General features: G+C 40.4%; 2 pseudogenes; one reads left to right on the forward strand and one right to left on the reverse strand.

The window, feature by feature from the left end:
• Positions 1-945: 945 nt before the first annotated feature.
• LOC103694894 (40S ribosomal protein S6 pseudogene) lies at positions 946-1681 on the reverse strand (annotated as a pseudogene).
• Positions 1682-6538: 4857 nt separating this feature from the next.
• LOC103692144 (40S ribosomal protein S6 pseudogene) lies at positions 6539-26000 on the forward strand (annotated as a pseudogene).
• The last annotated feature ends 379 nt before the right edge of the window (positions 26001-26379 follow it).

The following is a 26379-nucleotide window of genomic DNA, read 5'->3' on the forward strand; positions in this document are numbered from 1 at the left end:
AGGTCACATGCTCCACTATGTTCACAAGAGTCTTATTTTTAATCGCCAGGAGCTGACAAGAACCCCAATATCCTCCAACAGAAGACTGAATACAAAATATGTGGTACATTTCCACAATGTAGAACTACTCAGCTATTAAAACCAATGACTACATGAAATTCTTAGGCAAATGGATGGACTTAGAAAATATTATCCTGACTGAGGATACAGAAGAACATACATGGCATGCACTCACTGATAACTGGATATTAGCCCATGAATAATTTCATAGATCATATGAAGCTCAAGAAGAAGGATGACCAAAGTGCAGATGCTTGAGTTCTTCTTAGAAGGGAGAACAAAATACAGGAGGAAATATAGGGAGAAAGAGTAGAGGAGCGACTGAAGAACAGTCATCTAGAGACTGCCTCACCTGGGGCTCAATCCCATATGCAGTCACCAAATCCAGTCACTATTGCTGATGCCAAAAACTGCTTGCTGACAGGAGCCAGGTGTGTGTGTCTCAGCTCTGCTAGAGCCCTACTGACACAGATAAGGATGCATGCAGCTAAACCTTTGGACAGAAAAAGGGGCCCCAATGGAGGAGTTAGAGAAAAGACTGAAGGAGCTGGAAGGGATTGCAACATCATTGGAAGAATAATATTCTATTCCTGTGGGGAATTTTTGATAAATCACATGTGCATTAGAAGATGAGAAAATAATTCCAAACAAAATTCAGGGGCATACTTCCTTGGTAAAATTTCTAGGGGTCCATTTTAGGTGGTTCTAGAAATATTCCTTCTATGGTGAAATGTAATTTTCTATGCCTGCTGCATCCTATGACCAAGAAAGAAACAGAATGCTTAGTGGGATTACATAGATTCTGGGGACAGCACATTTCTTTTTTTTAAGGTCTCATTATTTATTTGTTACTCTTAAAGGAGTTATTTTTAACTGGACTCAGATTTAGAAGTAGAACCTCTCAGCGAGGACAGCCTACGTCTCTTGGCAATCAGTTCCTGGTGCTTTTCTTTGGCTTCCTTCATTCTCTTGGCCAAACTTTAGCATATTCTGGAGCCTCCTCCTTGTTTTTCTTAGTGCGTTGCTTCTTCAGAGCAATATGTTGGCGTTTGTGTTGCATGACACGGGGAGTAACAAGACTCCGAATCTTGGGCGTTTTGTTCCTGGGCTTCTTACCTTCTTTGTTTAAGGGCTTTCTGACAACCTGATGGCAGACATCATCTTCTTTGGAGAGATTAAAAAGCTTTTGGATTCTACTAGCTCTTTTAGGTCCTAACCAACAAAGCATAGTAGTATCTGTCAGTCCTGGAATATCCTTCTCTCCTTTTTTTTACAACAACGAAGTTGAGAACACTCAGGTTGGAATCCACAATGCATCTGCAAACAGACTTGTGCTTCCTCTCTCCAGCTCTCCTTGGTCTATAACAAGAATGCCACTTACTCAACCGCAGGCGCACTCTGCCATGGGTCAAAATGCCTTGCTTCATGGGAAAACCTTGCTTGTCATTTCCACCACTGATCCGGACCACATAACCCTTCCAGTCTTCACCAAGAGCATCAGCAGCTGCTTCTGTGGCCATGTGCTTCTCATAGAACGTACTAAGGTTGCATTCATCATCCACTTGTATGAGTTTCTGACAGCCAGTGGCAGAAAAGGAGATATTCAGCTTCATCTTGACACAGCCGACCGACTAGCAGCACATTTCTTACTTGTACACTTTACTCCATCCCATACACAAAGACACTTGGAAAACCTCTAGCTTTGAATAGTGCTTGAATAGCATAATATTCTTCCACAAGTCTGTACTATGGTGCAGGCTGCTTTCACCTTGAGCCAAAGATCGAACAGACTCAATTTACCTGCAATTTCAGTAGCAGATAAGAATCCTCTTTGGAGCCTTAGTAGAACCCTGGATGTGAATCACAGTGGAAGCACTTGGGATTTGGGTGGTGGGAATCTTCCACCATCTGCAGAAAAATAATCTCCCTTTGGGTGACAAGTTCATGGCCTGTTAATAAATCTTAGATGAAGACAAACATTTGACAGAGGGCTATCAGATTACCATGAGATTCTAGCTAGCCATATAGGGTTGGTGTTATCTGTCCAATCAAGTTACGAAGTAGAAGTGGTATATATCTAATAACGCCTCAGGAAGTTTCTTCTTTCATCATGGATCCATGATTGTATTATGAGGTGTGACTTATGGTCAGACGACTAAAGAGGATAATGCAATATGCAGGCATCACCTGGAAAAGTAAAACAACAGTATCATAACCTCTTTCTGAGACAATCATGGGAGATAATAAGTTGGTGTGCTCCTTTTGTGAACCCCAAAAGACCACCAAGGAGCCAATTCTGATGCAATCACCCTAGGATCTCTTTATTTCAAGCTCTAGCTTAGGCTACTCAGCTATCTCCAACATACTAGGACTGGAAGGTGGAGCCCAAGCTCTCAGTGGGGTAATGTTTAATAGGAAATGGCAATCAAGGGAGGGGTTTTTCAAGCATGGCACACATCTGATTGGGAGGTTACTATGGATTTTTCTTACCCTTTAACATAATTGGTTTGTGTTGGGAACCAAACCATAAAATTAACTTCTGCTTTTCTTTGTGATTAGTGGATCTTAGGAAGTGAAGTGCCAGGGGAAGGCTTATAACCTGGAGGCAAAGGTATGTTGGGGAGTAACCTGGAAACTAGTGCTAGGTGCCGGCTCATTAGTTAACTCAAGCTAAACATTAGGTCAGGGTTTTGAAGATCGATTCTGACCCCAAAGGTCTGGTTTCTCAAAGTGAAGAAACTTTTATGTAGAACATCAGGAATTACATATGGTTCTATATTTGGCACAGAAGGAAAAATATCCAAATGTGCAGTCATTTACTGATTCATGTGATGTAGCCAGTAGATTGGATAGAAAATGAAATTTTTAAAAATTTTTATAGATATATTTCTTTACTTACATTTCAATTGTTATTCCCTCTCCCGATTTCCTATCCATAAGCCCCCATCCCCTATCCTACTCCTTCCCCATACGGGTATTCCCCCATACATCCCCTAATTGCCTCCCCATATCCCCCTGCACTGGGGGTCCAACCCTGGCAGGACCAAGGGCTTCCCGTTCCACTGGTGCCCCAACAAGGCTATTCTCTGCTACATATTCTGTTGGAGCCCTGTGTCAGTCCACGTAACGTCTTTCGGTAGTGGTTTCGTCCCTGGAAGCTCTGGTTGGTTGGCATTGTTGTTCTTGTGGGGTTGCAAGCTCCTTCAACTCTTTCAATCCTTCCTCTAATTCCCCCCAAGGGAGTCCCGTTCTTAGTTCAGTGGCTTACTGCTAGAATTGACCTTATTGTACATGCTCTCGATGTGTCTCTAAGGAGAAATCTATATCTGGTGCCTTTCAGCATGTATTTTTTACCTTCATCAATCTTATCTAGTTTTGGTGGCTGTATATATATGGGCCACATGTGGGGCAGGCTCTGAATGGCCGTTCCTTCAGTCATTGCTCTAAACTTTGATTCCATAGCCCCTTATATGAATATTTTTTTCCAGTTTTAAGAAGAAGTGGACCATGCACATTTTAGTAATCTTTCCTCTTGAGCTTCCTGTGGTCTGTGGATTGTATCTTGGGTAATTCGATCTTTTGTGCTAATACCCACTTATAAGTGACTGCATATCAATTGTGTTTTTCTATGATTGGGTTACCTTACTCAGGAAGATAGTTCATTCCATTTGCCTATGAATTTCATGAAGTCTTTCTTTTTGATAGCTGAGTAGTACTGCTTGTGTAGATGTACTACACTTTTTTTTTCACATCTTTATTAACTTGGGTATTTCTTGTTTACATTTAAAATGTTATTCCCTTTCCCGATTTCCAGGCCAACATCCCCCTAACCCCTCCACCTCCCCTTCTATATGGGTGTTCCCCTACCAATCCTCCCCCCATTACCACCCTCCCCCAAACAATCCCGTTCACTGGGGGTTAAGACTTGGCAGGACAAAGGGCTTCCCCTTCCACTGGTGCTCTTACTAGGCTATTCATTGCTACCTATGAGGTTGGAGCCCAGGGTCAGTCCATGTATAGTTTTTGGGTAGTGGCTTAGTCCTGGAAGCTCTGGTTGGTTGGCATTGTTGTTCATATGGGGTCTCAAACCGCTTCAAGCTCTATCAGTCCTTTCTCTGAATCCTTAAACGGGGGTCCCGTTCTCAGTTCAGTGGTTTGCTGCTGTCATTTGCCTATGTATTTGCAATATTCTGTCTGTGTCCCTCAGGAGAGATCTACATCCGGTTCTTGTCAGCCTGCACTTCTTTGCTTCATCCATCTTATCTAGTTTGGTGGCTGTATATGTATGGGCCACATGTGGGGCAGGCTATGAATGGGCATTCCTTTAGCCTCTGTTCTAAACTTTGCCTCCCTATTCCCTCCCAAGGGTATACTTGTTCCCCTTTTAAAGAAGAAGTGAAGCATTCCCATTCTGGTCTAACTTCTTGAGTTTCCTGTGGTCTGTGCATCTAGGGTAATTCGAGCATTTGGGCTAATATCCAATTATCATTGAGTGCGTACCATGTGAGTTTTTATGTGATTAGGTTACCTCACTCAGGATGAAATTCTCCTGTTCCATCAATTTGCCTGTGAATTTCATAAAGTCATTGTTTTTGATAGCGGAGTAGTATTCCATTGTATAGATGTACCACATTTTCTGTATCCATTCCTCTGTCCTTAGCTGGGTCCTCAGGTAGTGCAATGTCCAATTTTCTGAGAAACCTCCAGACTGATTTCCAGAATGGATATACCAGACTGCACCCCACCAACAATGGAGGAGTGTTCCTCTTTCTCCACATCCTTGCCAGCATCTGCTGTCACCTGAGTTTTTGATCATAGGCATTCTGACTCGTGTGAGGTGGAATCTAAAGGTTGTTTCGATTTACATTTCCCTTATGACAAAAGATGTTGAACATTTCTTTAGGTGCTTCTCAGCCATTCAGCATTTCTCAGCTGTAAGTTCTTTGTTTAGCTCTGAAAACCATTTTTAATAGGGTTATTTGTCTCCCTGCGGTCTAACTTCTTGAGTTCTTTGTATATTTTGGATATGAGCCCTCTATCAGTTGTAGGATTGGTAAAGATCTTTTCCCAATCTGTTGGCTGTGGTTTTGAATAAGAACAGTGTCCTTTGCCTTATGGAAGCTCTGTAGTTTTATGAGATCCCATTTGTCAATTCTTGATCTTAGAGCATAAGCCATTGGCGTTTTGTTCAGGAAATTTTCTCCAGTGCCCATGTGTTCGAGATGCTTCCCCACTTTTTCTTCTATTAGTTTGAGTGTATCTGGTTTGATGTGGAGGTCCTTCAACCACTTGGACTTAAGATTTGTACAGGGTGATAAGAATGGATCAATCTGAATTGTTCTACCTGCTGACCTCCAGTTGAACCAGCACCATTTGCTGAAAAGGCTATCTTTTTTTCCATTGGATGTTTTTGGCTCCTTTGTCAAAAATCAATTGTCCATAGGTGTGTGGGTTCATTTCTGGGACTTCACTTCTATTCCAGTGGTCTATCTGCCTGTTTCTGTACCAATACCATACAGTTTTTATCGCTATTGCTCTGTAATACTGAACTCAAGTTCAGGGATAGTGATTTCCCCAGAAGTCCTTTTATTGTTGAGGATAGTTTTAGCTACCCTGGGAATTTGCAAATTGTTCTAATTCTATGAATAATTGGATTGGTATTTTCAAGGGGATTGCATTGAATGTGTAGATCGCTTTTTTGTAAAATGGCCATTTTTACTATACTAATCCTGCCAATCCATGAGCATGGGAGATCTTTTCATCTTCTGATATCTTCTTCTATTTCTTTCATCAGAGGCTTGAATTTCTTTTTTTTTTATTCTTTTTTTTTACAGCAGACAAAATATCTTTATTAAAGTGATGTTAGCTAATTTCACAGGACAAATTGGCTGATACTACAGGAAGGCAGGTAGCATACTATTATAGATAAATGTACTGTTTCTTTTTTTTTTCTGCCTTTTAAATTGGTTATTTCTTATTTACACTTTAAATGTTATTCCCTTTCCTGGTTTCCAGGCCAACAACCCCCTAATCCCTCCCCCTCCCCTTCTATATGGGTGTTCCCCTCCCCATCCTCCCCCCATTACTGCCCTCCCCCCAAGAATCCGTTTGACTGGGGGTTCAGTCTTAGCAGGACCAAGGGCTTTCCCCTCCAGTGGTGCTCTTACTAGGCTATTCATTGCTACCTATGAGGTCAGAGTCCAGGGTCTGTCCATGTATAGTCTTTGGGTAGTGGCTTAGTCCCTGGAAGCTCTGGTTGGTTGGCATTGTTGTTCATATGGAGTCTCAAGCCCCTTCTTCTTAGCCTGTTTCTTAACTAGGATCATTATGTTGTTTTTCTAGAGAACAGTATCACAACCACAGCATTTATCATTAGTGTTTTTGTTGTTGTTGTTGTTGTTGGTGGTGGTGGTGGTGGTGGTGGTGCTTTTTTTAGTGAAAGTTTTGATGCATCACACTACACATTGACAATGGGGATATGAGGATGCTGGCAAAGGAGCTGCAGCAGCTGGCAGAGGGTGCATATCTGTGGATGGTGCCTTGTGTAGTGCCACACTTAGAGGTGAACTGCACCTTGGTTAGGTGTCTCTTCACAGCAATAGAGCAGTAAGGTTCTAAGACAGGGTGTAACTGTGGATTGGGTAGATATTCCACTATGCTGTTCCCAGTTTTCAGAGTAGGCAATTAAAATTTATGGTCATTAAATGTGTTGTTCAAGTAGCCATTTTTCAAGTATAAACATATAGACTACAGAGGTCATGTTTGTTTTGTATACATAAAACTGTAGGGAAGCTATGATAGTAACATCATATTTAGACTGTAGATTCTGTGTTGCTTATGTCTCATCTCACTGCTTCATAGATCCCTGGGTAGTAAGAATCCCTTCTGTGGTTTTCCTGCTCTTGTTTCCAGGCTACAGCTGGAAGAGGATGAACAGACACAGGTATTTGAATCTCCTCCTGGTCAACTGCTGTGCTTACAGTGCTTTGAGCCTTCAATGGAAGTAAATAGAATGAGAGTGCTCTACATGCCAATATGGCCTGGCTTCTTATCACTTAGCCAGGCTTTGGTCTCGTATCTTGTGTTCAAAGTCGGTAACGAGATCTCTAAGCTTGATTAGCAGCATTTACATCCCAGTAAGCATGAATCCGAATTCGCTTTAGCATGCTGCTTCATCAGGGAGAAATGCAGACACTGCCCTGTGCCAGAGGCCACAGAAGGGGTCATGGGTACCGTGGTTCTATTCTTGGGATGCTCTTATTAAAATATGACACCATTTCAAGGATTTCCTTTTCTCAACTTGAGTAAGTAAAATTTGCCACATGGTTTTGTAAAATGTCACCCTGTCTGAAGTAGTCCTGGGAATTGGATGCTTGTTGGAAAAAAAAAATCTCTTTATTCAGGGAAGTACTCAGGCATGGATAACAGGTGTGCTAGGTGTTGTCTTACTACTCCCATACTCATTCCTTTATTCTCCATGTTCCCCTCTAGCAGTAAACTCAACTCTTCCTTAATTTTGTCATGTGGTTTTTGGGTGCACAGATCCCATACACAATTCCAGAATCAGGCAATGATTGACACAATACAATTTCAATATTCTCCTGGTCTCCCATATTAATTTCCTTTGAGTCAAATGACCTATTTCAGGAAAAGGAAATATATCACTAGAGCTGGATAAGTGCCAGTGGAGATAACATGTTTTTTTCCATAGATCATTTATAATAAAAAAATGTGAGGGTCAAAACAGAGACAGCTATTTTCCTATTTTTGTTTAATTTTTTTTATCTTTATTAACTTGAGTATTTTTTATTTACATTTCCATTGTTATTCCCCTTCCCAGTTTCCGGGCCAACATCCCCCTAACCCCTCCCCTCCCCTTGATATGGGTGTTCCCCTCCCCATCCTCTCCCCATTACCATTCTCCCCCCAACAATCACGTTCACTGGAGGTTCAGTCTCTGTAGGACCAAGGGCTTCCCCTTCCACTGGTGTTCTTAGTAGGCTATTCATTGCTACCCATGAGATTGGAGCCCAGGGTCAGTCCATGTATAGTCTTTGGGTAGTGGCTTAGTCCTGGAAGCTCTGATTGGTTGGCATTGTTGTTCACATGGGGTCTCAAGTCCCTTAAAGCTTTTCAGTCCTTTCTAAGATTCCTTCAATGGGGGTCCCCTTCTCAGTTCAGTGGTTTCCTGCTGGCATTCACCTATGTATTTGCTGTATTCTGGCTGTGTCTCTCAGGAGAGATCTACATCTGGTGCCTGTCGGCCTGCATTTCTTTGCTTCATCCATCTTATCTAATTGGGTGGCTGTATATGTATGGGCCACATGTGAAGCAGGCTCTGAATGGCTGTTCCTTCTGCCTCTGTTCTAAGCTTTGCCTACCTATTCCCTCCCAAGGGTACTCTTGTTCCCCTTTTAAGGAAGGAGTGAGGCATTCATTTTTGGTCATCCTTCTTGCTCTTCATGGGTCTGTGCATTTAGGCTAATTCGAGCGTTTGGGCTAATATCCACTTATCAAGGCGTGCATACCATGTGTGTTTTTCTGGGATTCGGTCACCTCAATCAGGATGATACTTTCCAGTTCCTGCCATGTGCCTATGAATTTCATAAAGTCATTGTTTTTGATAGCTGAGTAGTACTGCATTGTGTAGATGCAACACATTTTCTGTATCCATTCCTCTGTTGAAGGGCATCTGGGTTCTTTCCAGTTTCTGGCTATTATAAATAAGGCTGCGATGAACATAGTGGAGCACGTGTCTTTTTTATATGTTGGGGCATCTTTTGGGTATATACCCAAGAGATGTATAGCTGGATCCTCAGGCAGTTCAATGTCCAATTTTCTGAGGAACCTCCAGACTGATTTCCAGAATGGTTGTATCAGTCTGCATTCCCACCAACAATGGAGGAGTGTTCCTCTTTCTCCACATCCTTGCCAGCATCTGCTGTCACCTGAGTTTTTGATCTTAGCCATTCTGATGGTGTGAGGTGAAATCTCAGGGTTGTTTTGATTTGCATTTCCCTTATGACTAAAGATGTTGAACATTTCTTTAGGTGTTTCTCAGCCATTCAGGATTCCTCAGCTGTGAATTCTTTGTTTAGCTCTGAACCCCATTTTTAATAGGGTTATTTGTCTCCCTGCGGTCTAACTTCTTGTGTTCTTTGTATATTTTGGATATAAGGCCTCTATCTGTTGTAGGATTGGTAAAGATCTTTTCCCAATCTGTTGGTTGCCGTTTTGTCCTAACCACAGTGTCCTTTGCCTTACAGAAGCTTTGCAGTTTTATGAGATCCCATTTGTCGATGCTTGATCTTAGAGCATAAGCCATTGGTGTTTTGTTCAGGAAATTTTTTCCAGTGCCCATGTGTTCCAGATGCTTCCCTAGTTTTTCTTCTATTAGTTTGAGTGTGTCTGGTTTGATGTGGAGGTCCTTGATCCACTTGGACTTAAGCTTTGTACAGGGTGATAAGCATGGATCGATCTGCATTCTTCTACATGTTGCCCTCCAGTTGAACCAGCACCATTTGCTGAAAATGCTATCTTTTTTCCATTGGATGGTTTTGGCTCCTTTGTCAAAAATCAAGTGCCCATAGGTGTGTGGGTTCATTACTTGGTTTTCAATTCTGTTCCATTGGTCTACCTGTCTGTCTCTGTACGAATACCATGCAGTTTTTATCACTATTGCTCTGTAATACTGCTTGAGTTCAGGGATAGTGATTCCCCCTGAAGTCCTTTTATTGTTGAGGATAGTTTTAGCTATCCTGGGTTTTTTGTTATTCCAGATGAATTTGCCAATTGTTCTGTCTAACTCTTTGATGAATTGGATTGGTATTTTGATGGGAATTGCATTGAATCTGTAGATTGCTTTTGGTAAAATGGCCATTTTTACTATATTAATCCTGCCAATCCATGAGCATGGGAGATCTTTCCATCTTCTGAGGACTTCGTCAATTTCTTTCTTCAGAGTCTTGAAGTTCTTATTGTACAAATCTTTTACTTGCTTGTTAAAGTCACACCAAGGTACTTTATATTATTTGGGTCTATTATGAAGGGTGTCATTTCCCTAATTTCTTTCTCAGCTTGTTTCTCTTTTGTGTAGAGGAAGGCTACTGATTTATTTGAGTTAATTTTATACCCAGCCACTTCGCTGAAGTTGTTTATCAGCTTTAGTAGTTCTCTGGTGGAACTTTTGGGATCACTTAAATATACTATCATATCATCTGCAAATAGTGATATTTTGACTTCTTCTTTCCCGATCTGTATCCCCTTGACCTCCTTTTATTGTCTGATTGCTCTGGCTAGAACTTCAAGAACTATATTGAATAAGTAGGGAGAGAGTGGGCAGCCTTGTCTAGTCCCTGATTTTAGTGGGATTGCTTCAAGTTTCTCTCCATTTAGTTTAATGTTAGCAACTGGTTTGCTGTATATGGCTTTTACTATGTTTAGGTATGGGCCTTGAATTCCTATTCTTTCCAGGACTTTTATCATGAAGGGGTTTTGAATTTTGTCAAATGCTTTCTCAGCATCTAATGAAATGATCATGTAGTTTTGTTCTTTCAGTTTGTTTATACATACAGATCTTTCACTTGCTCGGTTAAAGTCACACTGAGGTACTTTATATTATTTGGGAGTACTATGAAGGGTGTCATTTCCCTTCTTTCTCAGCTTGTTTCTCTTTTTTGTAGAGGAAGGCTACTGATTTATTTGAGTTAATTTTATACACAGCCACTTCGCTGAAGTTGTTTATCAGCTTTAGTAGTTCTCTGGTGGAACTTTTGGGATCAGTTAAGTATACAATCATATCATCTGCAAATAGTGATATTTTGACTTCTTCCTTTCCAATCTGTATCCCTTTGATCTCCTTTTGTTATCTAATTGCTCTGGTCAGGCCTTCGAGAACTATATTGAGTAAGTAGGGAGAGAGTGGGCAGCCTTGTCTAGTCCCTGATTTTAGTGGGATTGCTTCAAGTTTCTCTCCATTCAGTTTAATATTAGCTACTGATTTGCTTTATATGCAATTTGCTATGCTTAGGTATGGGCCTTGAAGTCCTGTTCTTCCCAAGACTTTTATCATGAAGGGTTGTTGAATTTTGTCAAAAAAATTTCTCAGCATCTAATGAAATGATCATGTGGTTTTTATCTTTCAGTTTGTTTATATAGTGGATTATGTTGATGGTTTTCTGTATCTTAAACCATCCCTGCATCCCTGGAATGAAGCGTACTTGATCACGGTGGATTATTGTTTTGATGTGCTCTTGGATTCGGTTTCCTAGAATTTTATTGAGTTGATATTCATAAGGGAATTGGTCTGACATTCTCTTTCTTTGTTGGTTCTTTGTGTGGTTTAATTATAAGAGTAATTATGGCTTCATAGAAGGAATTCCGTTGTGCTCCATCTGTTTCAATTTTGTGGAATAGTTTGGATAGTGTTGGTATGAGGTCTTCTATGAAGGTCTGATAGAATTCTGCACTGAACCCATCTGAACCTGGGCTCTTTTTGGTTGCGAGACTTTTAATAACTGCTTCTATTTCTTTAGGAGTTATGGGGTTGTTTACATGGTTTATTTGTTCCTGATTTACTTTTTTACCTGGTATCTGTCTAAGAAATTTTCCATTTCCTCCAGATTTTCAAGTTTTGTTGAATGTAGGATTTTGTAGTAGGATATGATGACATTTGAATTTCCTCTGCCTCTATTGTGATTTCTCCCTTTTCATTTATGATTTTGTTAATTTGTACACATTCTCTATGTCCTCTCGTTAGCCTGGCTAAGTGTTTATCTATCTTGTTGATTTTCTCAAAGAACCAACTTTTGGTTCTGTTGATTCTTTGTATAGTCCTTTTTGTTTCTACTGAGTTTGATTATTTCCTGCCTTCTACCCCTCCTGGGTGTATTTGCTTCTTTTTGTTCTAGAGCTTTTAGGTTTGCTGTCAAGCTGCTGATATATGCTCTCCCCTGTTTCCTTCTGCAGGCACTCAGAGCTATGAGCGTTCCTCTTAGCACAGATTTCATTGTGTCCCATAAGGTTGGGTATGGTGTACCATAATTTTCCTTAAATTCTAAGAAGTTTTTAATTTCTTTCTTTATTTCTTCCTTGACCAGGTTATTACTGAGTTCAACTTATTCAACTTCCATGTATATGTGGGCATTCTTTCCTTATTGTTATTGAAGACCAGCTTTAGCCTGTGGTGGTCTGGAAGGATGCACAGGATTATTTCTATCTTTCTGTATCTCTTGAGACCTGTTTTATGACTGATTATATTGTCAATTTTGGAGAAAGTACCATGAGGTGGTGAGAAGAAGGTATATCCTTTTCTTTTACATTAGAATGTTCTATAAATATCTGTTAAATCCATTTGGTTCATGACTTCTCTTAGTATATCTATGTCTCTGTTTAATTTCTGTTTTCATGATCTGTCCATTGATGACAGTGGGTGTTTAAGTCTCCTACTTTTATTGTGTGAGGTGTAGTGTGTACTTTGAGATTTAGTAAGGTTTCTTTTATGTATGTAGGTCCTCTTTTATTTGGAGCATAGATATTTAGGATTCAGCATTCATCTTGGTGGATTTTTCCATTGATGAATATGAAGTGTCCTTTCTTTTCTTTTTTGATGACTTTTGGTTGAAAATCGATTTTATTCGATATTAGAATGGCTACTCCAGCTTGCTTCTTCAGATCATTTGCTTGGAAAGTAGTTTTCCAGTCTTTTACTCTCAAATAGTGTCTGTCTTGTCTCTAAGTTGTATTTACTGTAGGCAGCAAAATGTTGGGACCTTATTGTGTATCCAGTGTGTTAATCTGTGTATTTTTTATTGGGGAATTGAGTCCATTGATGTTGAGAGATATTAAGGAATAGTGATATTAAGGAATTGCTTCCTGTTATATTCATGTTTTGATGTGAGGTTGTTTGTGCTTGTCTTCTCCTTGTTTTGTTGCAAAATGATTAATTTCATGCTTTGACTCTGGTGAAGCTTGCCTTCTTCTGTTGGAATTTACCATTTATTATCCTTTGTACGGCTGGATTTGTAAAAAGATATTGTGTAAATTTGGTTTTGTCATGGAATATCTTGGTTTCTCCATCTTTGTCAATTGAGAGTTTTGCTGGATACAGTAACCTGGGCTGGCATTTATATTCTCTTAGGGTCTGTATGACTTCTGTCCTGGATTTTCTGGCTTTCATAGTCTCTGGTGAGAAGTCTGGTGTAATTCTGGTAGGTCTGCCTTCATGTGTTACTTGACCTTTTTCCCTTACTACTTTTAATATTCTTTCTTTGTTTTGTGCATTTGGTGTTTTGACTATTATGTGATGGGAGTAGTTTTTTTTCTGGTCCAATCTATTTGAAGTTCTGTAGGCTTCTTATATGTTTATGGGCATCTCTTTCTTCAGGTTAGGGAAGTTTTCTTCTATGATTTTGTTGAAGAAATTTACTGGTCCTTTGAGCTGGGAGTCTTCACTCTCTTCTATACCTATTATCCTTAGGTTTGATCTTCTCCTTGCGTCCTGGATTTCCTGTATGTTTTGGGCCAGTGTCTTTCCAATTTTACATTATCTTTGACAGTTGTTTCGATGATTTCTATGGAATCTTCTGCTCCTGAGATTCTCTCTTCTATCTCTTGCGTTCTGTTGTTGATGCTTGTATCTACAGCTCCTTGTCTCTTCCTTTGGTTTTCTATATCCAAGGTTGTCTCCCTTTGTGCTTTCTTTATTGCTTCTATTTCCATTTTTAATACCTTGACCTGTTTGATTGCGTTTTCCTGGAAATCTTTCAGGGATTTTTGTGTTTCCTGTCTATAGACTTCAACTTGTTTGCATTTTCCTGCATTTTTCTAAGGGAGTTCTTTATGTCTTTCTTGTAGTCCCCCATCCTCATGATCAAACGTGATTTTGAATCTAGATCTTGCTTTTCTGCTGTGTTTGGATATTTGGTGTTTGCTTTGGTGGGAGAATTGGGTTCTGATGATGCCATGCAGTCTTTGTTTCTGTTGCTTGGTTTCCTGTGCTTGCCTCTTGCCATCATGTTGTCTCTGTGTTACCTTGTTCAGTTATTTCTAACAGTGGTTAGACTGTCCTATAAAACTGTGTGTTAGGAGTGCTGTAAATGTATTTTCCTATTCTCTTTCAGTCAGTTATGAGCACAGAGTGTTCTGCTTTCAGGCGTGTAGTCATTCCTGTCTACTTGTCTTCAGGTGTTCACGTGGGCATGTGTCCTGAGTCCACCAAGCAGGTCACTTAGAACAGAAAAGATGGTCTTACCTCTGGTCTGAGGCCTGAAGTCGCTTCTCAGATCCGGGTTTCAGCTCTCTGTGAGGGCAGCAACCAGAATGGTCTGCCCTGCCTTCGCTTGGCACCCTGTGCACAAGGGACTCAGATGGCACTAGGCGGTTTCCTCTAGAGTCAGAAATGTGGGCAGAGAGGAGTTCCTCTGGCTTCTCAGCCATGTCTGCCCCTCTGAAGGTCTAGCTCTCCCTCCCAAGGTATTTGGGTGCAGGGAGCTGTTTGACTGGGTCCCTTCAGATCTGGGTAGTGTATGGACCACTGAGTTGAGTGCCCCTGTCTTCCTGTTCCCAGAGGCCCTATACAGTTTCTTCTTGGGCCAGGAATGTGGGCAAGGGTTGGCAGTATTGGTGGTCTCTCCTGCCCTGCAGTCTCAGGTGTGCCCACCTGTCTAGGCGGTGAGTTCTCTCTCCCACGAGGTTTGGGAGCAGAGAGTTGTGGGCCGGGATCCGCAAGGTGCGGGTCCCAGCTAGAAACTGGAAGTAGCATTTGGTGTTTTAACTATAATGTGACAGGAGGAATTTTTCTTCTAGTGCAATCTATTTGGAGTTCTATAGGCTTCTTTTATGTTTATGGTCATCTCTTTCTTTAGGTTAGGGAAGTTTTCTTCTATAATTTTGTTGAATATACTTACTGGCCCTTTAAGTTGGGAGTCGTCACTTCCTTCTATACCTATTATCCTTAGGTTTGATCTTCTCATTATGTCTTGGATTTTCTGGATGTTTTGGGTTAGGAGCGTTTTGCATTTTACATTATCTTTGACCATTGTGTTGATGTTTTCTATGGTATCTTCTGCCCCTGAGAGTCTCTCTTTTATCTCTTGTATTCTGTTGATAATGCTTGTGTCTATGACTCCTGATCTCTTGCCTAGGCTTTCTATCTCCAGGGTTCTCTTCCTTTGTGCTTTATTTATTGTTTCTATTTCCATTTTTAAATCTTGGATGGTTTTTGTTCAATTCCTTCACTTGTTTGGTTGTGTTTTCCTGTAATTGTTTAAGGAATTTTTGTGTTTTCTCTTTAGGAGGTTCTACTTGTTTACTTGTGTTGTCCTCTATTTCTTTAAGGAAGTTATTTATGTCCTTCTTGAAGTCCTCTAACATCATCATCATGAAATGTGATATTAAATCCAAATATTGCATTTCTTGTGTGTTTGGATATCCAGTGTATGCTTTGATGGGAGAACTGGGCTCGTATGATGCCAAATAGTCTTGGTTTCCTTTGCTTAGGTACCTGCGCTTGCCTCTCATCATTAGGTTGTCTCTGGTGTTATCTTGTCTTGGTGTCTCTGACAGTGGCTTGACCCTCCTGTAGGCCTGTGTGTCAGCACTCCTGTAAACCTGTTTTCTTTCAGCTTGATATGGGAACAGAGAGCTGCTCCTGGGTTTGTATAACCTGAAGGTTCCACATGGGTTGCTTGGCTCAGAAGAGTAGGTTTTACCTCTGCTCTCAGGTGAATAGGTGCTCCTAGCAAGTGACTTTCAATTCTTAGCACAAGCAGAAATCCAGTGTCCTGCGCCTGACTGCTCTTAGGTCCCTGTTTCCAGAGGTCCTGGATGGCACTAGGTGATTTCCTCTTGGGTCAGGGATGTGGGCAGAAAGTAGCTGTTTCCTCTGAATTGATTTCCTTGAATTGTTCACATTTCTGAGGGTTCAGCTCTCTCTCCCAAGGGATTTGGGTGCAGGGAGCTGTGGGACCAGTTCAGTTCAGTTCTTGGTTTTCACAGAAACCAGCAGGTTGCTGCAGCTGACTGCTTCTATATTCCTGTATCCAGAGGCACCATGCAGTTTCTTCTTGGACCAGGAATATGAGCAGAAGTGGGCAGAAGTGGCAGTCTCTCCTGCGGTCTCTGCATTGTCCACATTTCTGGGAGTTCAGCTTTCTCCCCCATGGGATTTGGGTGCAGGAAGCTGTTGGATTGGTTCAGTTCAGTTCTGGGCACAGCCAGAAACCAGAAGTGTCCTGTCCCAGAGGACTTTTGCCTTTGTGTGTGCTGAGGCCACCAGGCAGGTCAATTGAAGCAGAAGAGTCGTCTTACCTCTGCTCTCAGTTGTGTAGGTGCTCCTGGCAACTGACATTCAGCTCTAGGCACAGGCAGAAACCCGAAAGGTCCTGCCCCTGACTGTTCCCAGGTCCTTGTTCCCAGAGGGCACAGATGGCACTAGGCAATTTCCTCTTGGGTCAGGAATGTGGGCAAAAGTATTTATGTCCTCTGAGTTCTCTGTATTGTCTGCACTTCTGAGGGTCCAGCTCTCTCCCCCATGGTATTTGGGTGCAGGGAGCTGAGAGAGTGGTTCAGTTCAGTTCCGGGCGTTCGCAGAAACCAGAAGGTTCCTGCCACTGACTGCTCCTATATTCCTGTATCCAGAGGCACCGTGCAGTTTCTTCTTGTGCCAGGAGTAGGAGTAGAAGTGGGCAGAAGTGGTGGTCTCTTCTGAGGTCTAAGGATTGTCCACACTTCTGGGAGTTCATCTCCCCTATGGGATTTGGGTACAGGGAGCTGTGGGTCACATTTTCTTTATACATTCCACAGTTCAGAAACATCTACTTTGTCTCCAGTGTTTTGGCTATTATAAATAAAACTGTTATGAACCATTAACATTGTGTCTCCTTGATTCAGGTATGGTATGTTTTTATTTTCATTCAATTCTAGAAAGTCTTTAATTTCTGTAATAATATCTGTCTTGACCCATTTTTCATTCTGTGATGAGTTGTTTCATTTTAATGAGTTTGAAAGCTTCCTGATCTTGGCTTGTAGCTTTAGCCTGTGATGTTCAGATAGTATTTCGACTGGGATTACAATTTTCATGATTCTGTTGCGACTTACTTTTTATATGTCTGCAGCGATTGAGAAGATACATCTTTGGTAGCTAGATAAAATTGTGTGTAAATATCTGTTATATCCATTTGGTTCATGATGCCAGTTAGCTCCAGCATTTATGTTTTTCTTTGAATACTTTGTACATGAAATGATGTATATTGATGATATCCTTCTCTACTCCCTCAGTTAGTTTTTGAATGGTAAAATCACATGACTAATATTCTTAATAATATTCAAAGGTTTAATACTTATCTCAACAATAGTATATAAGCTGAACTCCCTTAGTTAATTTCATTGTACGTAGCAGTTTAAACATATATCAATAGTTTTTCTTCCCCTTTTCTCTCCTGTGTTAATCTCTGGTAATTGCCAGTCTATTCCTTGGCATACATGTTTAACCTTAACAAGTCAATTATATGGTACTTGTCTTTCTGTACCTAGAATATTTATTTCAGATAATATCAAGATTTACCTATATTTCTACCAAAGACAATGATAGGTTTTTTTTTATATAGTTGGAGGGCAGGGATAGTGTTTAAAGGTTTATGATGTATAAGCACGCTTAGACACACCAGGAGAAAGTATCAGATCTCATTACACATGGTTGTGAGCCACCATGTGGTTGCTGGGATTTGAACTCGGGACCTCTGGAAGAGCAGTCAGTGCTCTTATCCACTGAGCCATCTCTCTAGCACTTTAAAAAAAAATATTAAGCATCATACAGCTTTCTGCCTCTATGTATGCCTGCAGGCCAGGAGAGGGCACCAGATCTCATTACAGGTAAACCACCAAGTAGTTGCTGGGAATTGAACTCAGGACTTCTGGAAGACTAGACAGTGCTCTTAACCTCTGAGCCATCTCTCCAGCCCCCAACAATGATAGTTATATGTAGCAATTTGTATGGTCTAGTTTGTCATGCATAAATAACAATTGCAAGTTTTTGTATCTTGGTTCTTATAGATAGGGCCAAAATAAATATAGAATGCAAGTAAATTTTGGGACAACATTTTAGTGTCCTGTATTAAATTCACAAAACCAGGATCATGGTTTGCATTTTATGATTCTACTTGAAATCTTGGTAAGCACAATAGTATTTCACACACACCATGCACCAATATACCCTTTCATCAAAACTGAATAGCTATTAATTTTGCTACACATTCTGAGCTTTGCTATCTGTTGAGACTTTGATAAAAGTCATTTTAATATATGGAAGGTGATATCATATATTGTTTTGGGTTGCCTTTCCATAATAATTAGTAACACTCTGCATGTTTTCACACATTGGTTGTCAATTTATATTACTGGAAAGAAACATTATTCACATCCTATTTTAAAATTGAGTTTTTGTGTATTTATATTAAGAATTCTTTGTGCTTAAGTCCAAGTGGATCAAGGACCTCCACATCAAACCAGATACACTCAAACTAATAGAAGAAAAATTGGGGAAGAGTCTCGAACATATGGGCACTGGGGAAAAATTCCTGAACAAAACACCAATGGCTTATGCTCTAAGATCAAGAATCGACAAATGGGATCTCATAAAACTGCAAAGCTTCTGTAAGGCAAAGGACACTGTTGTTATGAAAAAACAGCAACCAACAGATTGGGAATAGATCTTTACCAATCCTACAACTGATAGAGGGCTTATATCCAAAATACTCAAAAACTCACCAAGTTAGGCTGCAGGGAGAAAAATAACCACATTAGAAAATGGGGTTCAGTGCTAAACAAAGAATTCACAGTTGAGGAATCCTGAATGGCTGAGAAACAACGAAAGAAATGTTCAACATCTTTAGTCATAAGGAAGATGCAAATCAAAACAACCCTGAGGTTCCACCCCACACCAGTCAGAATGGCTAAGATCAAAAACTCAGGTGACAGCAGATGCTGGCAAGGATGTGGAGAAAGAGGAACACTCCTCCATTGTTGGTGGGATTGCAGACTGCTACAACCATTCTGGAAATCAGTCTGGAGGATCCTCAGAAAATTGGACATTGAACTATGTGAGGACCCAGCTATACCTCTCTTGGGCATATACCCAAAAGATGCCCCAACATACAACAAAGAGACATGCTCCACTATGTTCATAGCAGCCTTATTTATAATAGCCAGTAGCTGGAAAGAACCCAGATGCCCTTCAACAGAAGAATGGATACAGAAAATGTGGTACATTTACACAAGGGAATACTACTCAGCTATCAAAACAATGGCTTTATGAAATTCATAGGCAAATGGATTGAACTGGGAAATATCCCGAGTTAGGTAACCCAATCACAGTAAAACACACATGGTATGCACTCATTGATAAGTGGATATTAGCCCAAATGATCAAATTACCCTAGATGCCAGGACACATGAAACTCAAGAAGTATGACCAAAATGTGAATGCTTCACTCCTTATTTAAAAGGGGAACAAGAATACCCTAGGGAGGGAATAGGAAGGCAAAGTTTAGAACAGAACCTGAAGGAAAGCCCATTCAGAGCCTGCCCCACATGTGGCCCATACATATACAGCCACCAAACTAGATAAGATGGATGAAGCAAACAAGTGCAGGCTGACAGGAACTGGATGTAGATCTCTCCTGAGAGACACAGCCAGAATATGGCAAATACATTGGTGAAAGCCAGCAGCAAACGACTGAACTGAGAACGGAACCCCCATTTAAGGATTCAGAGAAAGGACTGATAGAGCTTGAAGCGGCTTGAGACCCCATATGAACAACAATGCCAACCAACCAGAGTTTCCAGGGACTGGGCCACTACTCAAAGACTATACATGGACTGACCCTGGGCTCCAACCTTATAGGTAACAATGAATAGCCTAGTAAGAGCACCAGTGGAAGTGGAAGCCCTTGGTCCTGCCAAGACTGGACTCCCAGTGAATGGGATTGTTGGGGGGAGGGTGGTAATGGTGGGAGGATGGGGAGGGGAAGCCCATATAGAAGGGGAGGGGGAGGGTTTAGAGTTATGTTGTCCTGTAGGCCGGGAAAGAGAATAACAATTGAGATGTAAATATGAAATACCCAATTTAACAAAGATCGAGGAAATAAATTGAAAGAAAAAAAAAAACAACAATGCCAACCAACCAGAGCTTCGAGGGACTAAATCACTACTGAAAGACTATACACGGAATGACAGAGGTCTCCAACTTCATGTAGCAGAGAATAAACTTGTGGGGTCACCAGGGTAAGGGGAAGCCCTTGATCCTGCCTAAGTTTGATCCCCAGTGTAGGGGAATATGGGGGGGTAGTAAGTGTGATCTGTGGGGGGGAATACCTGTATAGGGGAGAGGAAGGGGAAAGGATGGGAGCTTATGGGCAAGAAATCGGGAAGGGGAATGACGTTTGAAATGTAAGTAAAGAAGTATATTTGATAAATAATGTTTTTTAAAAAAGGAGGTTAAAACCAATAAAAAGCAAAAACAAGAGTTCTTTGTGTATTTCATTAGACCATTTATTAACTGGATTGTGTGACTTTTGTTTAGACTATCTTACTTTTTCTTTTAAGTTTTATTCATTTGTTTGTTTATTTATTTTTATCCTAAATGCTGCATCCCAGTCCCCACACACTTCACCTCTGAGTGGGTATCCCCTTTGTATGTTCCTACCTTGGTGCATCAGGATTGCAGGATTAGGCACATCCTCTCCCTCTAAGAGTAGGCATGGCAGCCTCTGCTTCATATTGCTGGGGGCCTTGAACTAGCCTGTGTGTGCTCTTTGATTGGTGGGTGGATCATTCTCTGGAAGCTCCCAGGGGTTAATAGATGACACTGTTGGTCTTTATGTGGAATTTCCATCTCTTTAAGAGTCTTCAATCATTCCTTAACTCTTCCATAAGTTTCCACAACCACATAGGAATATTTTTCTGTGGGTATTTACCTCTGATTGAGTAAACTGCTGGGAAGACACTTTCAGAGGGTTGATATGCTATAGTCCTCTCTGCAAGCACAACTTAGCATCAGTAATAGTGTGAGGGATTGGTGCCTGCCCATGGAATGGGTCTCAAAATGGGCTGGTCTCTGCTTACCTGTTCCTTTAATCTCTGCTCCATCTTTCCCCCACCATTTCTTTAGACAGGATAAAAAACTTGGAAATAGTTCTACCTGAAGACCCAGCTATACTGCTTCTGGGCAAATACACAGAAGATGTTCTCCAATTTTTCAAGGACATGTGTATAAGCTATGTTCAAAAAATTCATAATACCCAGAAATTGGAAGCAACCCAGGTATTATTACTTAAAGAACGGACTTATTATACTTATTATACTTAAGAATGGACAAAAAATATGGTTCATTTATACAGGCGAATACTATTCAGGTATAAAAAACAAGGACATCATGAATTTTGCAAGCAAATGAGTATAACAAGAAAATATGCTGAGGGAGGTAACTCAGAACCGAAAGAACAAGAATGGTATGTACTCAGTTATAAGAAAATATTAGTCATAAAATATAGATAACCATGCTGCACTCCACAGACTCTAAGAAGTTAAACAAGAAGAAAGTGCCAAGTGAGGATGCTTGGATCCCACTTAGAAGGGGGGATAAAATAATCATGTAAGGCAGAAGGAGGAAGGGATCTGAGTCAGAGAGGGGAGGGTAAAAGGAATAGGAGAGCAGGATCAAGCATGGGGAGAGACAGTTGAGCATCCCAGAGGGCCAGAAGAATGAATGGAAATGTGCAACTGCTGGAGGGTGTGTTGGGTAGATTCTCTAAGAAGTTCTAGAGACTCAGGTTGAGGGAGGCTCCCAAGAATCAATGCAGGTGACCTTCTCTGAGATGCTTAGTAGTGGGGATATGGACAAGATTTTTCTCCCATCCAGTGGATTGTCTTTTTACTTTATTGAATGTTTCCCTGCTAAACAGAAGCTGTTGAACTCATCAGGTCCCAGTTGTCAACTACTGATCTTACTACCTGAGCAACTGGATTCTGAATTAGAAAGTGTTTACCTAAATCTGTATGTTGAAGTACACCCTCCTCCCCATTTTCTTTTAGTATTTTCAGATAGTCAGCTTTTAGATTGATGTCTTCAAGACACTTGGAGCTAACTTTTGTGCAGGGTGAGAGTTAAAGCTACATATTAATTATCTTTCATATGGACACAGAATTTTCCTTCACTACTTGATGAAGAAGACAACTATTTTTCATGGTGCATTGGCATCTTTGACACAGATGGATACCTGAAGCTTAATGAACTTATATCTCTATCCTCAATTACATTACATTGGTCCATATTTCAAGTTTGGTACAAGCACTGTCATATTTTTCTTACTATGGTTTTGTAATGTTGTTTAAAATGAAGGACTGTGGTAAATCCAATAACACTCAATGATACAAAATAAATAAGTAAATACTTTCTCCTTTATACTGTAAGTCTTGATAGTCTTTCAACAAAATTGAGGTCAAACTAAGTACATTGTGAATAAAAAGTATTCCACATGTAACGATTCTTCTTTCATTGGAGATTTTCTTTATTTACATTTCAATTTTTTTCACCTTTCCTGGTTTCCCCTCCAAAAACTACCTATCTCATCCATATTCCTCTTGCTTCTATGAGGGTGCTCCCCACCCAACAACTCCCTCCCTCGCCCCAGCCCTGGGATTCTCCTGCACTGGGGCATTGAGCCTTCACAGGACTAAGGGCCTCTCCTCTCATTGATGTACTACAAGGCCATTCTTGCTATATAGGCGGCTGAAGCCACCAGTCACTCCATGTGTACTCTTTTGTTGGTGGTTTAGTCCCTGGAAGCTATGGGGTATCTGGCCAGTTAATATTGTTGTTCTTCCTATGGGGTTGAAAACCCCTTCAGTTCCTTCAGTCCTTTCTCTAACTCCTTCATTGGAGCCCTATTTTCAGTCCAATGTTTGGGTGTAAATATCCACCTCTGTATTTGTTAGGCTCTGGCAGAGCTTCCCAGAAGACAACTATATCAGGTTGCTATTAGCATGCAATTCATGGCATCCTCAATAGAGTCTGGGTTTGGTGACTGTATATGTGATGGATCCCCAGGTTGGGCAGTCTCTGAATGGCCTTTCCTTCAGTTTCTGCTCCAAATTTTGTCTTCATAGTTCCTCCTGTGATTGAGCTTCATGTAGTCTGTAATTGTACCTTGGGTACTCTGAGCTTTTGGGCTAATATGTACTTATCAGTGTGTGCATACCATGTGTGTTCTTTTGAGACTAGGTTGCCTCACTCAGGATATTTTCTAGTTCCATCCATTTGCCTAAGAATTTCACGAAGTCATTGTTTTAAATAGTTGAGTAGTAATCCATTTTATAACTGTACCACAGTTTCTATATCCATTCCTCTGTTGAAGGACATCTAGGTTCTTTTCAGCTTCTGGCTATTATAAATAAAATGGCTATGAACATAGTGGAGCATGGTTCCTTGTTATATATTGGAGCATCTCTTGGGTATATGCCCGGGAGTGGGATAGCTAGGTCTTCAGGTTGTACTATATCAAGTGTTCCCAGGAACCACTAGACTGATTTCCAGAGCAGTTGTACATGCTTGCAATCCCATCAAAATTGGAGGAGGGTTCTTCTTTCTCCACATCCTGTCCAGCAGCTGTTGTCACCTGAGTTTTTGATCTTAGCCATTCTGACTGGTATAAGGTAGAATCGCAGGGTTGTTTAGATTAACATTTTCCTGATCACTAAAAAAAATGTTGAACACTCTTTTAGGTTCTTCTCAGCCACTTGACATTCCTTAGTTGAAAATTGTTGGTTTAACTCTGTACCCTATTTTATAGGGTTTTTTCATTCTATGGAGTTTAACTTCTTGAGTTCTCTGTATATGTTAGATATTAGCACTCTATCAGATGTAGGATTGGTAAAGATCTTTTCCCAATCTATTATTTGCCATTTCGTCTCATGACAGTGTTCTTTGCCTTACAGAAGCTTTGCAATTTTATGGGCTCCCATTTGTCAATCCTTGACTTTAGACCATAAGCCATCTGTGTTCTGTTCAGGAAATTTTCGCCTATGCCCATGTGTTCAAGACTCTTCCCCACTACTCTTCTCTTAGTTTTTTATCACTATTGCTCTGTAATACAGCTTGAGGTCAGGGATGGTGATTCCCCCAGATGTACTTTTAGTGTTGAGGATAGTTTTCACTATCACCGTTTTTTATTTTATTATTGAAAATGAATTTGCAAGTTGCTCGTTATAACTCTATGAAGAGTTGAGTTGGAATTTTTTTTTTTGAGTTGGGGACCGAACCCAGGGCCTTGTGCTTGCTAGGCAAGTGCTCTACCACTGAGCTAAATCCCCAACCCCTTGAGTTGGAATTTTAATGGGGATTGCATTGAACCTGTAGATTGCTTTAGGCAGGATGGCCATTTTTATTATACTAATCCTGGCAATGTATGAGCAGGGTAGGTCTTTCCATTTTCTGAGATCTCCAATTTCTTTCTTAGGAGTCTTGAACTTCTTGTCATACAGAACTTTTACTTGCTTGGTTAGAGTCACACCAAAGTATTTTATATTATTCATGACTAATATGAAGCGTGGCATTTCCCTAATTTCTTTCTCAGCATGTTTACCTTTGAGTAGAGGAAGCCTACACATTTGTTTGAGTTAATTTTATATCTAGCCACTTTGCTGAAGTTGTTTACTGGGTTTAGGAGTTCTCTGGTGGAATTTTTGGGGTCACTTAAGTATACTATCATATCATATGCAAATAGTGATTCTTCCTTTCCAATTTGTATCCCTTGAACTCATTTTATTGTGTAATTTCCCTGGCAAGGACTTTGAGTATTATATTGAATAAGTAGGAAGAGCAAGGGCAGCCCCTAAGGATTCAATATTATAAACAGAAGTATTTCTAAAATTGTTACTATCTGTACACAATTACGTGTATCAGTTTTTATGTTATGTCTACATTATACATATATTATATGTTATTAATTTACTCTATTTCAGTAACATATAACCAAGTCCTTAAGTAATTAAATAGTATATTAACTATAAATGATCATTTGCCACTTTCTTATAGTAAGAATTCTGCACTTTTCATTTTTTCTACTACAATATGATGCTACTGCCCCTGCTGAAGAACTCTGACATAAACCCATAAATATGTGGATCTCAACATTTGTTTAATCCTATATGTTTCTCTGCATACCATTAATAAAAAACTCTGATAGTGTAATTTAGGTGAAATTATTATATACTGCCTTCTGTGGTCATTTGTGAATTCTGAACAAGAAGGCTATAAAAGGTACTAAGCATCCATGCTGAATCATCCATATGCTTTGCAATGAAAAAGTAACTTACTATCAGTCCAAATGTAAGCCCCATCAACACCTCTCCTGTATTATGAGTGCGCCTGCGGTTAAGTAAGTGGCATTCTTGTTATAGACCAAGGAGAGCTGGAGAGAGGAAGCACAAGTCTGTTTGCAGATGCATTGTGGATTCCAACCTGAGTGTTCTCAACTTCTTTGTTGAAAAAAAAAAGAGAGAAGGATATTCCAGGACTGACAGATACTACTATGCCTTGTTGGTTAGGACCTAAAAGAGCTAGTAGAATCTGAAAGCTTTTTAATCTCTCCAAAGAAGATGATGTCTGCCAATAGGTTGTCAGAAAGCCCTTAAACAAAGAAGGTAAGAAGCCCAGGAACAAAACACCCAAGATTTGGCATCTTGTTATTCCCCATGTTCTGCAACACAAGCACCAACATATTTCTCTGAAGAAGCAACCCACTAAGAAAAACAAGAGGAGGCTGCAGAATACGCTAAAGTTTTGGCCAAGAGAATGAAGGAAGCCAAAGAAAAGCAGCAGTAGGCTGTCCTTCCTGAGAACTTCTATTTCTAAATCTGAGTCCAGTCAAAAACAAGTCTTTTAAGAGTAAGAAATAAATAATTAGACCTTGAAGAAAAAGAGAAATGTGTTGTCCCCAGAATCTATGTAGACTGATTTCCAGGGTGGTTGTACCAGCTTGCAATCCCACCAGCACCGAGGGTTCCGATTTCTCTGCATTCTGTCCAGCATCTGCTGTCACGTGAGTTTTTGGTCATAGCCATTCTGACTGCTGTGAGGAGGTATCTCAGGGTTGTTTTGATTTGCATTTCCCTAATGACTAAGAAGGTGAACATTTCTTTAGGTACTTCTCAGCCATTTGATATTCCACAGCTGAGCATTTTTGTTTAGCTCTGTACCCCATTTTTTAATAGGATCATTTGATTCTCTGGAGTCTAACTTCTTCAGTTCTTTGCATATACTAG

The sequence above is a fragment of the Rattus norvegicus genome, chromosome 4, assembly GCF_021556685.1.
Source record: "Rattus norvegicus strain SHRSP/BbbUtx chromosome 4, alternate assembly SHRSP_T2T, whole genome shotgun sequence".
Classification (NCBI taxonomy): domain Eukaryota; kingdom Metazoa; phylum Chordata; class Mammalia; order Rodentia; family Muridae; genus Rattus; species Rattus norvegicus.